This window comes from Heteronotia binoei, chromosome 17 (assembly GCF_032191835.1).
Source record: "Heteronotia binoei isolate CCM8104 ecotype False Entrance Well chromosome 17, APGP_CSIRO_Hbin_v1, whole genome shotgun sequence".
NCBI lineage: Eukaryota > Metazoa > Chordata > Lepidosauria > Squamata > Gekkonidae > Heteronotia > Heteronotia binoei.
In genome coordinates this window covers 28,505,961-28,520,000 of record NC_083239.1, presented here as the reverse complement: position 1 = coordinate 28,520,000, position 14,040 = coordinate 28,505,961, and the positions used below count along the sequence as shown (strand labels likewise).

The following is a 14,040-nucleotide window of genomic DNA, read 5'->3' as shown; positions in this document are numbered from 1 at the left end:
TTACAGTAGGCTCTGTAAGAAGAGCGCTGTAATCTCTTGGAGGATTGGCTACATCAAGGGTGTGTGGCCTAATATGCAAAGGAGTTCCTGTCACAAAAAAAGCCCTGATTTTAAGTTCTGATTTTGACTGTTTTTATGGTGATTGTCCGCATTGCTAGCTCTCTTGAGGAGGAAGGCAAGATACAAATGTTAATTAAAAAAAAACAGTTCTGGGCCTGCAGAACTAGTGGTGTGGGTTTTTTTTGTGGGGTGGGGGGAACTGGCTAGTATTTTGACAGTGTAGTATGTAGATTAACATAGCCCTGAGCTGCTATTAAAGGCGTGGATTTACTCTATGGCAAGAACTCCTTAACCCTGCCAGATGGCTGGCAGTTCTACTTAATTCAGATCACAGCATGGCTGCGCATATTTCAAAGACTTGTGTTTTTGCTCTTTCAGTATTTTTTTTTTAAAAAAACCCTTTAAAATAATGTTGCTGCTGTTGAAATGTGTTGGGTTTTAAAAAAAATTTCAAACCTGCCTTCCAGTTATTCCTCGATCTTCATACTGTTGTCCTTAACTGACACAGGCCATTTGGGAGAGAGATGTGTGGAATATTCATACCACGTCTGGCACTAATTATCACTTTACTGTTGGGCATATGCATTCGGCTCTCTGGAAAGCCGCACGTGCTGTGCAACTGGGATTCAAATGGTCTCTCTTCTGTTTGCACATCAATATGGGTTGTTGTTGTTTTTTGCAGATAATTGTTAGCAAAGCATGGAAATAACTTGGAATCCAAAGAAACCTTGGACCGTTATCTCCATCATTCTCTTCCCATCGCTGGACTAGCTTGCTAGCCTTGTTCACATGTTAACAGTGAATGCATGTACATCTTTTGGCCAGGAAGAGCCAACACGTGTTCTTTTTATAAATCACACACACTAAATGCTTGAAGCTGCCTTCTACCAAATCAAATCATTGGCCCATGGTTGTCAGTATTATTTACCCTGACTGCTAGCAGCTCTCCAGGATCTCAGGCAGAGGTTTCTCCCATCACTTACTGCCTGGTTCTTTTAACTGGAGGTGCCAGGGGGATTGGACCTGGGACTTTCTACAGACAAAGCAGAAGCTCTGCCCTTGAGCCACAGCTCCTCCCCAGGCACTGGGACCACTGCAGGGTTTTTTTGTAGCAGGAACTCCTTTGCATATTAGGCCACACACCCCCAATGTAGCCAATCCTCCAAGAGCTTACAAGGCTCTTAGTACAAGGGCTACTGTAAACTCCAGGAGGATTGGCTACATCAGGGGTGTGTGGCTTAATATTTAAAGGAGTTCCTGCTCCAAAAAAAATCCCTGGATAAATGTTGGGTTTAAATCACATGTCAAGCTCTGTATGTAACTTGCAAAGTACATGAATGCACATATACTGGAAAATCAAGTGCACACAAACACAGTATGCAGATTGTGCGTGCGTCCATTGTAATTCATGAACAGGGCCTGCGTCTTGATGGTTCCCTGACAACACGATGCAACATGTGAACAGCAAGTGGGTTTTTTTTAAATGGTTGCATCAGACAGTCTGCATGCAGCAAATAGAAGTACAGATACGGTTGCCAGGTCCCCCCTGACTGCTGATGGAGATTTGGGGATAGAGTCTGGGGAGGACTGGATCCTCATGGAGTGCAATGTCATAGAGTCCCCCCTTCAAAGTATCCCCTTTCTTCAGATGAGCTGATCTCTGTAGTCCCCACTTCCCACCTGGTGGCTGGTGGCCCTAGGTACAGTTGCTGTCATTCAGTGAGCAAACCTGGGCTAAGACTGGAGGCAGAAGTGTTGAGTCCTCTGAACCTCTGATGCTCACCTTGCACCCTGTGCCATACCATTGCCACTGACCCCATCCAGGAATTAGAGGCGGAGAAGGAGATGATGATGATGTTGGATTTATATCCCACCCTCCACTCCAAATCTCAGAGAGTGGCTCACAATCTCCTTTACCTTCCTCCCCCACAACAGACACCCTATGAGGTGCGTGGGGCTGAGAGAGCTCTCCCAGAAGCTGCCCTTTCAAGGACAGCTCTGAGAGAGCTATGGCTGACCCAAGGCCATTCTAGCAGCTGCAAGTGGAGGAGTGGAGAATCAAATCCCGTTCTCCCAGATAAGAGTCCATGCACTTAACCACTACACTGAACTGGATCTCACCAAAAGGTGATAACCTTCCTTTCCTTTCTGCTGTTTTTTAAAAATGGTATGTTAAGCCACCCATGATAGTCTTTTGCAAGATGCTGTCCTCTTATGAGAGTTCAGACACCCTCTTTTGGTTACCCTGACAACCAGAATTGGTGGCTGTACTGATCAGAAAAAGGAATCTTGGGAGAGTTTGGGAACTCACATTCATGGATGGCTGGATTGCTCACAAAAAGGCCAGGGGAGGGAGGAAGTAAACAGAGTTATCTGCTCTGATTGGGAGGGGGAAAGAGAGGGATGGGAGATAGTTGCCCCCTGTTTAAACTTTGCACCTGAGGAACCTTTGGGTTTTGGCAGAACATCCTTTTTGAGAGAGTGAAAAAAAATTAAAGATTTAATCCCCTCCCTCTGTCAGAATGTGCTGGCTACATTATTTACATTTTGGTCACTAATGACAACTAATGTATTGGTAACTAATGGTAACCTATCTCTTTACATATGTACATAAATAAAAATAATGTGTTATATCCACCATTTGGCAATCTTGAGTGTATATCCTTTGAGAGCTTTCATTTTTTCACCCACATGGGAACTGAGTTTTTAGGTCTTGTATTTGATTGAGGACATGGGAATTAAAATGCTTGGAAAAAGTGCCACGAATCAAAATACTCTCTCTCTTTTTTAATACAAATTTGTTTTGTAAAAACAAAAAATCCCAGATCCACATTGCTTACAGAGTGGAAGGGATGTGCAACTCAATTCGAATGTATTCAGAGATGAAGCCACTCTTGTAGTGATTCTTTAAAGAACTGAAAGCTAGAAATCTGATCCTTATTAATTTGCCTTTTGCAGAATTCTGGGATCCCATATAGTTTTAAGAGTTTGTTCAATGGCTAGGTTAGGGAGTTTTTTCAGTTTGCATGTTGTGAAGTATAAAAATGCTCTGTTCCCTCCTGGGAAAAGGGGCTATTGCCTAAACTGCAGTCAATACCTGCTATAGAGAAGAACAGTTGGTTTTTATACTCCACTTTCCTCTACTGTAAGGAATCTCAAAGCAGCCCCTCCCCTAGTGGGCAGTATAAACCATGAGTTTGTGCAGTGACAGTTCTTACCAATCTAAATTGGTGACTTACTAATAATCCCTAGTATGATCTACTGAGAAGATAAAAGCCTGAATAGAAACAGTTTTCACTGCCTTGAAGAAGAGGAAGAGTTGGTTTTTATACCCCACTTTCCTCTGCCCTAAGGAGACTCAAAGCAACTTAAAATTGCCCTCCCTTCTTCTCTCCACAACAAGCACCATGTGAGGAAGGTGGGGTCGAGAGAATTTTGAGAGAACTGTGACTGGCCCAAGGTCACCCAGCAGGCTTCATGTGGAGGACTGGGGAATCAAACCTGGTTCTCTAGATTAGAGGTCACCACTCTTACCCACTATACCACACTGGCTGACATCATGTAGAAGCTGAATGAGGACATCTAACACATGTCTTCCTATCACTGGGGTCTCATCAATGGTTGAGACATTGGGAGTGAGTCCTGGGGTCGAACACTCATTCCCACTGTGTGACCTTCTCCTGTGGTTAAACAGTTATGCTGGTACTGACCTTAACCAAAGCCTATTCGTTGTTAAGGACTAGAAACCATCTCCATACCCTGGTTTCCAATCTGAGTGTTGTTGTTTTTTAAATGGCTGATCATGTGGAATCCTTTATGGCCATACGTATTGGGAGTCTACAAACTATATGTGCAGACACCGTGGTGTGTGAACACGGAGGTAGTTTTCATATTTTGCTTGTGCATAGAGCTTTTCTACAGGCAAACTGTTGACTGGATTTGCCAGGGTTCTCACTCGCATTGAGAGGGGTTGTGTGAGCAGGCAAAATACATTGCCCCTGTTTGCACAACTGCATGTATTGGAAGCATAATGGGTAGCACATACTCCTGATACACTTGGTTGCTGGGCACACTGTAAACATGAATGTAATGCCTGCAAAGGTCTTAGAAGCACCACTTCTTCTCCTTTGGGACTCCTCTATTAGCAACTCTGCCTAGAGCAATCCTATAACCCTTGAATCCAGTTGACCAAGGCTCTGAAGTGGCACTTGACAAAGACTTTTCTGAGAAGGATGGCAAGTTGTAAGATTTTGAAATAGGCAGTTCGGATCTTGAACTAGGCCTTCCATGACCCTGGGTAGTTTGTTTTCTGAGGAGTCCCTGGGAAGGCTGTGCCACAGTGTTAGGCTCCAAACCCAAGCCCTGGCTCATTAATTTCCTGCAATCATGCTTGAAGCGGGGCAAGACTCTAACAAACCTTGAGCCCTGCTAGGAGATAGAAAGGCTCACTTTAAGTTCTTGATTCCAGTAGATCAGGGGTGGCCAACGGTAGCTCTCCAGAAGTTTTTTTGCCTACAACTCCCATCACCCTCAGCCAGCATGGCCAATGGCTGGGGCTGATGGGAGTTGTAGGCTAAAAACATCTGGAGAGCTACGGTTGGCCACCCCTGCAGTAGATCAACATCTGCTTTCCCTGGGAGCTCTCCCGGGTCCTGAAGGGAACCAAGTTCCACACTGCTTTTCAGAAATCTGCAGTCTGTTCGCCTATGGTTTTGTGTCATTTTTTGGTTGGCCCTAATAAAAGGTATTACATTTGGGGGCGGGTGGTGGAGATTCTGAACCAATGGAGCATCTGACTTGGACTTTATTTCAGGGGATGCGTAAAATTTCATAGTGTCTAAAAGCCTTTGCGTTCTGTAACCTTCGGAGGTGGGCATGCTAGGTGAACACTCTCCCTAAATGTCCCTAAAACTCTCTGAATGTAGGTCTACGAAGGGATTACTTTGGATCTACTAGCTGTTTCTCTGATATGGTCTTACCCTCCTTTTGTGGGCATGGAAAGAAGACCAGCAGCCTACTTATCTGTTCAGTTGATGAATATTCCAGTGTTTTAGAACAGGTGATGCAATTTTGGGTTACCCACAGATCAGTGTGTCTTTTTTGTTCTGGGAGAAAAGAAAATGGTAGCTTGTCAGCTAAAAATGTAAGAAATTGGTAGTTGATCTAACATCCTACAGAACTCACAGGTCCTTTTACAACAGGGACCTGCAACCTTTTACCATTAAAATGTAAAAGTACATCAAAATTCAAGGCAAGAGGTCAACAAAGAACTGGTATGACAAAGTTCAGTGGTATAAACAATGCAATTTAAACATTACTGATAATTGACATATGGATTAATAATCTGCAAGTTTCTGCAGCCCAAACACTAGTTGTTGAGAGCCCTATTGCAATACTATTAGGAAATGGCACATGGGAAGTCTCACAAACTGCCATAAATACAGATAGGTGCACCCTGCACATAGTGCAGAGTGTACCTAGAGAGTTAGGGTGGTGTAGTGGTTAAGATTGGTGGACTCTAATCTAGATCTGATTCTTGCCTCCTCCACATGAATCCTGCTGGGTGACCTTGGGCCAGTCACAGTTCTCTCAGAACTCTCTCAGCCCCACCTACCTTGCAAGGTGCCTGTTGTGGAGAGAGGAAGGGAAAGGCAATTATAAGCTGCTTTGAGACCCTTTAAAGTGGAGAAAAAGTAAAGTATAAAAACCAACTCTTTTTCTATCCATTTTAGTGTGCTGGCATAGATCTGGGAGCCATTTGCATTGGGATTCCTAGTAACAGTTCACCTCCACCATTTCCCTTTCTACAAAGCATCCCTAGGAAGCTCTTTAGTCCTCAAAGAATCTTTGCCTGCCATTTCCCCAATATCCTGATCACTGTAGCCTCCTCCCTCCCCCTCCAATATGCTTAAACTTTATTTATTGGATTTTTTTAGTTGCCACTCACCCGAAGGGTCTTTTGGTGACTTACAGTATTAAAATCAATACGATAAAAACAGCATTAAAACGAATAACAGATATAACATACATATGTATCAACATTAAAATCTTAAATTATTATAACATTAAAATACATGGCTGTCGCCACACCACTGAAAGAGTCATATTTAGTTTTGTACTGAGCCATGTTCGGCCAACAAGCCATAGAGCGTAGATACTTGCTGTACAAGGTTGAGATTATAATCATTTTTTGTAAACTTCCATTTTTTATTAGAGCATTCTGTCTATCGAAGACCCCTGTGTTGTAGAGTGGTGAGCTGCAGTACTGCAGTCCAAGCTCTGCTCACAACCTGATTTTGATCCCAGTGGAAGCTAGGTTCAGGTAGCTGGTTCAAGGTTGACTCAGCCTTCCATCCTTCCAAGGTTGGTAAAATGAATACCCAGCTTGCTGGGGGTAAAGTGTAGATAACTGGGAAGGCAGGTGGCAAATCACCCTGTAAAAAGTCTGCCAAGAGGACATCATGATGTGACATCACCTCATAGGTCGGTAATGATTCGGTGCTTGCACAGGGAACTACCTTTACCAGTCTATGAAGAAGTTCTGGCAGATATCAAAACCTGCCCATGGTTTTGTGGTGTTTTGTTTGGTCCTGATAACAAGTGTTAAATAGCTTTTGGGTTTGGATTTTTATTCTTCTTATCCTTCTTCCAATTCTTTCTCTCCCCCCCCCCCCCATTTTATCCTCACAACCACCCTGTAAGGTAGGTTTGGTCACCCCCCCCCCAAACCCCCCTCCCCCCGTTTGATGTGCTATGGTATCAAATATTCATTTGAAAGTGGGGAAGAAATTAAATAATGCATAATTTTCTTTGCCAAAAAATATCCTTTTGCTTGAAAAAACTTTATGTTGCGTTTGGCTTTAGCTTTAACACGAGTGATTTAATCATTGAATAATTTAGAGAGATCATTAGTGACCTGGAAGAGTGGATAAAAAAAGCACATTAATTTCAGAGACCAGTGGTCCAATGGCAGGAAGCATTTAAAGTTTTTCAGGCACAATAAAGAAATGATAAAATAGCATTTAGAGAATGATCAGTAAAATACTGAAAAGGGACCTTGGACAATTTTGCAGTTGTTACTAAGATGACTGAAAAGCAATAGATCCAAATTGCCTCTCGTGAACATGCCTCCCTCACAACTGCTTGAAGTCCAGGTAGGAAAAATAGGATTGATCTTTGCCTTGTGTTTCCGCTGCCCTTTACTCTAATAGCTTTGTGCCATCAAGTTGCAACTGATTCATGGTTGACCCCTTCATGGCGTTTTCAAGGCAGGAGATGAACAGAAGTGGTTTGCCATTGCCTGTCTCTGCATAGTGACACTGGACTTCCTTTGTGGTCTTCCATCTAAGTCCTAACCGGGGCTGACCCTACTTAGCTTCCAAGCTCTTAAAAGATCAGGCCAGACTGGACTATTAAAGGGACCAGTCCATTTTAACTGGGAAAAGAAAGGGAATACAGTTCCACCCAGTACTCCCTCCAAGCTGTGGAATCTTGTGAGCAAAAATTCTACTTTGTGAGCTACTGGCATTCAAGTTGTGGGCTATTGCATAAGTTAGTTTGCTTTGGGACCTTTCTTCCTGAGCTAAGATAAAAATATGTGAGCCAGAGTCTAAAAACTGCGAGTTAGCTCACACCAACTCAGCTCAGAAGGAACATTGGTCCCACTGCTCTTTTGTGACTGTATTTTAGGGCTGAATGTTGCATTTGGTGCTTTGTTCAGAGTCTTGGACTTATGACTGGACTCAAGAAATTGACTTTCTACTACCTGCTCTGCATTGCCTTAACTGTAAATGGTTAAGAATGGTATTGCATCTTCCAGCCCAGAGGGGAACAGGTGGCTGAAGCATCCAATGGGGATCTCAGTCTGACACTGTATAAAGTTGCTGAATGTTTGCTGGTTTCTTGGTATGAAAACCTTGCTTCCAAGGTCTGTGCATAAGAGTGGTCAAGATATGGGCTGGGCTTTTATTGTAGCAGGAACTCCTTTGCATAGTAGGTCACATCCCCTGATGTAGTCAATACTCCAAGAGCTTACAGTAGGCACTGTAAGAAGAGCCCTGTAAGCTCTTGGAGGATTGGCTACATCAGGGGGATGTGGCCTAATATGCAAAGGATTCCTGCTACAATAAAGCCCTGGGTATGGAGCATCAAGTCACAGCTGACTTTCAAGACAAATGAGAAGCAGTGGTGAATATGCTATTGTCTTCCTCTGTGGACTCTTGATGGTCTCCCTTCCGAGTACCAACCCTGATTAGTTTCTGAGATCAGACGAAATTGGATTGTGCCATGCTGCCTCTCAGGTGCATACCAGGCCATTTATCTGTCACATTGACTGCCTGCATGGCCACCTATGGAACAAGCTGTTTGCCTCCAGGCTAACAGCTCTGGCTGTCTCTTTTTTTAACCAGGGCAAATAACGTTTGTCAATATTGAGTCTTCCTGCCTGCTGTTTGGAGACTCTTCTCCCATTGCTGGAAAGAACACTGCTGTAGCTGTCCCCCTTGCACCTGTGCATTGTTGGGTATTGTGTTAGTATTGCATGGTGGCAGTGATTCACAAGTGATAACGTGCTGGCGTGGCAGCGTGGCAAATGATTGCTACAGCCCACCAATAGGACAGTGTTCAGCCATGTGTAGATACAATCTCAGTCTCATAGAATCACCTCGTATGGGCGATTCTACTTTGTGAGCTACTGGCATTCAGGTTGTGGGCTGCTGCATAAGTTAGTTGGCTACTGCATAAGTTATGCATGGAATAAGCACATAGTGGAGCCTTCTTGGAGTGTGGGAGAGCCAGCATTGGCATAGGAGATAGTGACGAACTAGGATCCTGGGAGATCTGGGTTTAAATCTGCACTTTGACCTGGAAGCTTACTGGGTGACCTTGGGCCTGTCACAAACCCTCAGCGTGACCTTCCTCACAGGGTTGTTGTTGTAAGGGAATGGAGGAGGGGAGAACGATATTCTAAGCCCATCTGGGGAAAAAATGGATATGAATAAATGCAAATGTGTGTTTGGACATTGCCTGGGATGTCAAGGAAGGGATGTGATTTTTGCACATCATCAGATCACCTGGCTTGCTTGTCCCTTGCCAGGCACACCTGGCCTTTTAAATAAGGACTGGGAACATTCATGGGATGTTTGCTGCCAAATCGACACTTCCAAGCACATTAGTTTTGGCACAGGATAGGCTTGGCCGGTGGCTTGTGCAATCCATCTTTATCAGGGGGATGAGTCAGGTTCTCGGCAGACCGAAGCGGGCTGAAGTATTTTAAGAGCATTTTTATTTGTTTATTACTGTAATGTTTGCTAATGAAGTCTTGCTTCTGTGGCTGTTCTGATCTCATTTGTTTGCATATCCGATTCCTAGACTATGCAGCCAACTGCTTTTTCTCCCATGACCTCCAAGTGCATGGGGAGGGACTGCGGTTCAGTGGTAGACTCTAACCTGGAGATCCAGGTTTGATTCCCCACTCCTCCTCCACATGCAGCCAGCTGGGTGACCTTGGGCCAATCATTGTTTTCTCTGAACTCTCTCAGCCTCACCTGCCTCACAAGGTGCCTGTTGTGCGGAGAGGAAGAGAAGACAGTTTTAAGCCACTTTAGGGTAGAGAAAAGACACTTTAAGACTCTTTAGGGTAGAGAAAAGGGGTATAAAACCACTTCTCCCCCTCCTCCCCCCTCTTCTCTGTTTCCATTCAGGCTTTTACTTTCTCAGTAGATCATACTAGAAGAGGATTGCAGATTTATACCCCACCCTTCTCTCTGAATCAGACTCAGAGCGGCTTACAATCTCCTATACCTTCTCCCCCCACAACAGACACCCTGTGAGGTGGGTGGGGCTGAGAGGGCTCTCACAGCAGCTGCCTTTTCGAGGACAACTCCTGCAAGAACTATGGCTGACCCAAGACCATTCCAGCAGCTGTAAGTGGAGGAGTGAGGAATCAAACCCGGTTCTCCCAGATAAGAGTCTGCACACTTCACCACTATACCAAACTGACCTAATACTCCAATTAGTATTAGTAAGAACTATCACTGCATGAGCTCATGGTTTATGCTGCCCACTAGAGGAGGGGCTGCAACTCAGTGAAAGAGCCTCTGCTTTGCATGCAGAAGGTCCTAGGTTCAATCCTTGGCATCTCTTGTTAGAAGGACTAGGCAGTAGGTGATGGGAAAGACCTCTGGGATCCTGGAGAGCCACTGCTGGTTTGAGTAGTCAGTAGTGACCTTGATGGAACCAATGTTCTGATTCAGCAGAAGTCAGCTTCATGTGTGCTCTTTATCCATGGCTGTGTTGCAGAATGGGTGAGAGGGTGACTTGATAGAGGTTTACAAAATATTGCATGGGACAAAGAAGATAGAGAAAGAAGTACTTTTCTCCCTTTCTCACAATACAGAAACTCATGGACACTCAATGAAATTGCTGAGCAGTCGGGTTAGAGCGGATAAAAGGAAATACTTCTTTACCCAAAGGGTGATTAACACATGGAATTCACTGCCACAGGAGGTGGTTGTGGCTACAAGCATAGACAGCTTTAAGAGGGGATTGGATAAATGCATGGAGCATTTATCAGTGGAACTCTCTGTCTGGATCAGTGATGTTCTGTATTCTTGGTAGTTGTGGGAGGGTAACAGTAGGAGGGCTTCTAGTGTCCCAGCCCCCCACTGATTGACCTCCTGATGGCACCTGTTTTTTCGGTCACTGTGTGACACAGAGTGTTGGACTGGATGGGCCATTGGCCTGATCCAACATGGCTTCTTTTATATTCTTATGGGTTTCCCAAGGAAATGAGGAAGACCCTGGTCTTACCCAGATTTCAGAGGTCCGTAAAGTGGGATTCTTTCCTTCTGCCTTTGGTAGCCCATGAGTGATGGTTGCGGCTATTTCCTTTCATTTGCCATTTCTGCTGCTGTGAAAGTTTGTTTCTTTTCTAACTTATGTAAGCTGTTCATGGATCCAAGTGAAAGGTGGGGTGCAAAAGATGTCAAACAAAAATAAGCTGATGTAATAGGATCAAATGGGATTTAGTTGGCTTAAAACCAAGTGGAGTGTGCTCCGTTTTACCCAAGCCTCATTCTTGCAACGCCAAGCCATGGTTTGCCTCTGCATTGAATTGACTGAACATGCTTTAGTTCAGGGCTTATTTTCTGGAAAAAGAGGTGATGGAACTCTCAAGAGGGAAATGAAGGAGAAACACACAGGTGCCCCATATGAACTTTTAACCTTTTAAAAAGAATTTTGTTTCCACAAAGAGGTTCCAGAACTCCATTCCGCCGTGTTCCCCCAGAAAAAAGCTTTGCTTTAGTTTGCATGACCCACAGTGAAGGTCTCTAAGCTAATCTGTGCTGTGCTCTGGCTTTCTGAAAGGAAACTGAGCTCTTCTATGTTACCACAAGGAAATTGGAGTCCCTGGCAGGAGCGTATGTTCTGGCTCTTGTTTGTCATTTCATGCTTCTGTGTGGGCAGTGATTGGAGTGCGCAGGTGATATCAGATAAATTGTCAGTGGATGTCCTAATAAAGTCCTGTCCTCTGTTAAACCTTTGCATAAACTGTAGCATTTAGGACTTTTTAAAAAAAATGTCATTGAGGTGTTTTTTAAAAAAATTATTATTGCTGCTCTTACTCTTATCTTAGTTTAGTACTTTTTAGGTGAGTAGCCCAGGCATTTTGTGTACATCCTCAATCAACATACCAAATTGGAAGCCTGAAAAATGCCAGATGGGGGAGAGGAGGGGATGCGCTTCCTTTATTAGGGATTGCCAGCTTTGAGTTGGAAAATGCCTGGAGATTTTGGGGGTGGAGCCTGGGGAGGGCAGTTTTTGAGGATGGGAGGGACCTCAGCAGGGTTTAGTGCCATAAAGTCCACTCTCCAAAGCAGCCGTTTTCTCCAGGGAAGATGATCTTGGTTGTCTGGAGACTATGGTTTGCCTTGGCATTGAACTGACTGAACATACTTTAGTTCAGGCCTCCATGCATCTGACAAAGAGAGATGTGTTTCTCCGAAACTTATGTGACTATAAAATTTGTTAGTCTTAAAGGTACTACTGGACTCCTTACTATTTTGCGCAGGGGCCATGCTAATCTTCTCTGTATCGTTCCAATTTTAGTATATGTGCTGTCGAAGCGAGCACTGGACTCTTTACTATTTTGGAGACCAATTGTAATAGTGAGAGGTCTCTAGCCACCACTTGGAGGTTGGGAACTCTGTTCTTTATGCTATCACCATTCTCTGTTCAAAAGGAGAGATATAGGCCACCGTAGGTCCTGCATCAGAGCTTTTGATTCTTATGAAGAGCTTCTATATTAGGTTTGCTGTCTCCTCTGAACTCTCTTGGGTCCCTTGATCTTCCTAAATTTTTTCCCCACCTCAATCTTTATCTCACTGCATTTGTGTTCACCTCAAACCCAGGATTTTGACCCAAAAGATCCAGATGTGGCATCTCCACAGAATCCATCTTATCCAGGGCTTTTTTTGTAGAAAAAACCCAGCAGGAACTTATTTGCATATTAGCAGGGCTTTCTCTGTAGCAGGAACTCCTTTGCATATTAGGCCACATACCCCTGGTGTAGCCAATCCTCCAAGAATGTACAGGGCTCTTAGCTCAGGGCCTACTGTAATCTCTAGGAGGTCTGGCTACATCAGGGGTGTGTGACCCAATATGCAAATGAATTCCTTCTACAAAAAAAGCCCTGCATATTAGGCCACACCCTTGACACCAAGCCAGCCCGAACTGTGTCCCTGTGTGTTCCCTCTCAAAAAAAGCCCTGATCTTATCCCATTGGGACAGTCCAGTATGAAACAAAAGTGAAATCTATCCTCATTTGTATTGATCTGAATATAAAGTTGCTGACTTCGTATTAACGTCCTGAGCATGGGTCTTTGGAAGTGTTGCAGTCTGATCTCATTGTGATAATGTGCCTTTAAAGAAGGCAATGCAGATCATTTCCAGGTGGGTAAAAAAGCAGGCAGCTATATCAGAAAATCAAAACTTAAATATTTTTTTAAGGTTGTGCATTGACACCAGAGTAGATTCTATATATTTGCTGGGCTTTCCATGACCTGAGCTTGGATGGGACACTAATGATATGAACTGCAGAGCGATCTGGAAATGTTCTGCTGAGGGCAAGCATCAGATTGGGGAAAATGAAGAAAGATTTTTAGGAAGGCAGGCTATAATTAATTTGTTTTTTGATGTTTTGGACTCAGATGATGAATAAACAAAGCAGTTCTGTAAGATGTTTAATTTAGAGAGCCAGTTTGGTGTAGTGGTTAAGTATGCGGACTCTTATCTGGGAGAACCGGATTTGATTTCCCACTCCTCCACTTGCAGCTGCTGAAATGGCCTTGGTTAGCCATAGCTCTGGCAGAGGTTGTCCTTGAAAGGGCAGCTGCTGTAAGAGCTCTCTCAGCCCCATCTACGTCACAGGGTGTCTGTTGCGTGTTTGTGGGGAAGGTAAAGGAGATTGTGACTGCTCTGAGACCAATTTTGCACAAGGCTTGTTCCGGGTAGAGAGTAGGGATGTGCAAAAAAAAAAAAAAAAAATTCGGATTGACACGGATTCGGAAGTATACGGGGGGGGGGGAATTCGGAATCCCCGTATACTCCTGAATACCGCATTCGGAATAGCCGCATATACGGTAGATGCACGGCTATTACCGAATATACGGCCCTATTATACGCTATGGGCCATTGAAATCAATGGCAAATAGGGTATATTTGAAGCTGCATGGAGGAGAGGGGGTTTGAGATAGAGCCCCCAAATTTGCAGGGGACCTGCAGGGGACTCTCCCCTCCAACCCCCCCCCAAGTCCCAAAAAGATTGGGCCAGGGGATCCCATTCCAGGGGCACCCAAAGAGGGTGCCCCTATTCCATCATTATACCCTGTGGGCCATTGAAATCAATGGCAACATAGGGCATAATTAGAGGCTACTGGGGGGCAGGGGGTTTGAGGGAGAGCCCCCAAATTTGCAGGGGAC

The 14,040-nt window shown here is 44.3% G+C and overlaps 1 pseudogene; it reads right to left on the bottom strand.

The window, feature by feature from the left end:
- Nucleotides 1-12,078: 12,078 nt before the first annotated feature.
- Nucleotides 12,079-12,192, bottom strand: LOC132586558 (U6 spliceosomal RNA; annotated as a pseudogene).
- Between the last annotated feature and the right edge of the window lie 1,848 nt (nucleotides 12,193-14,040).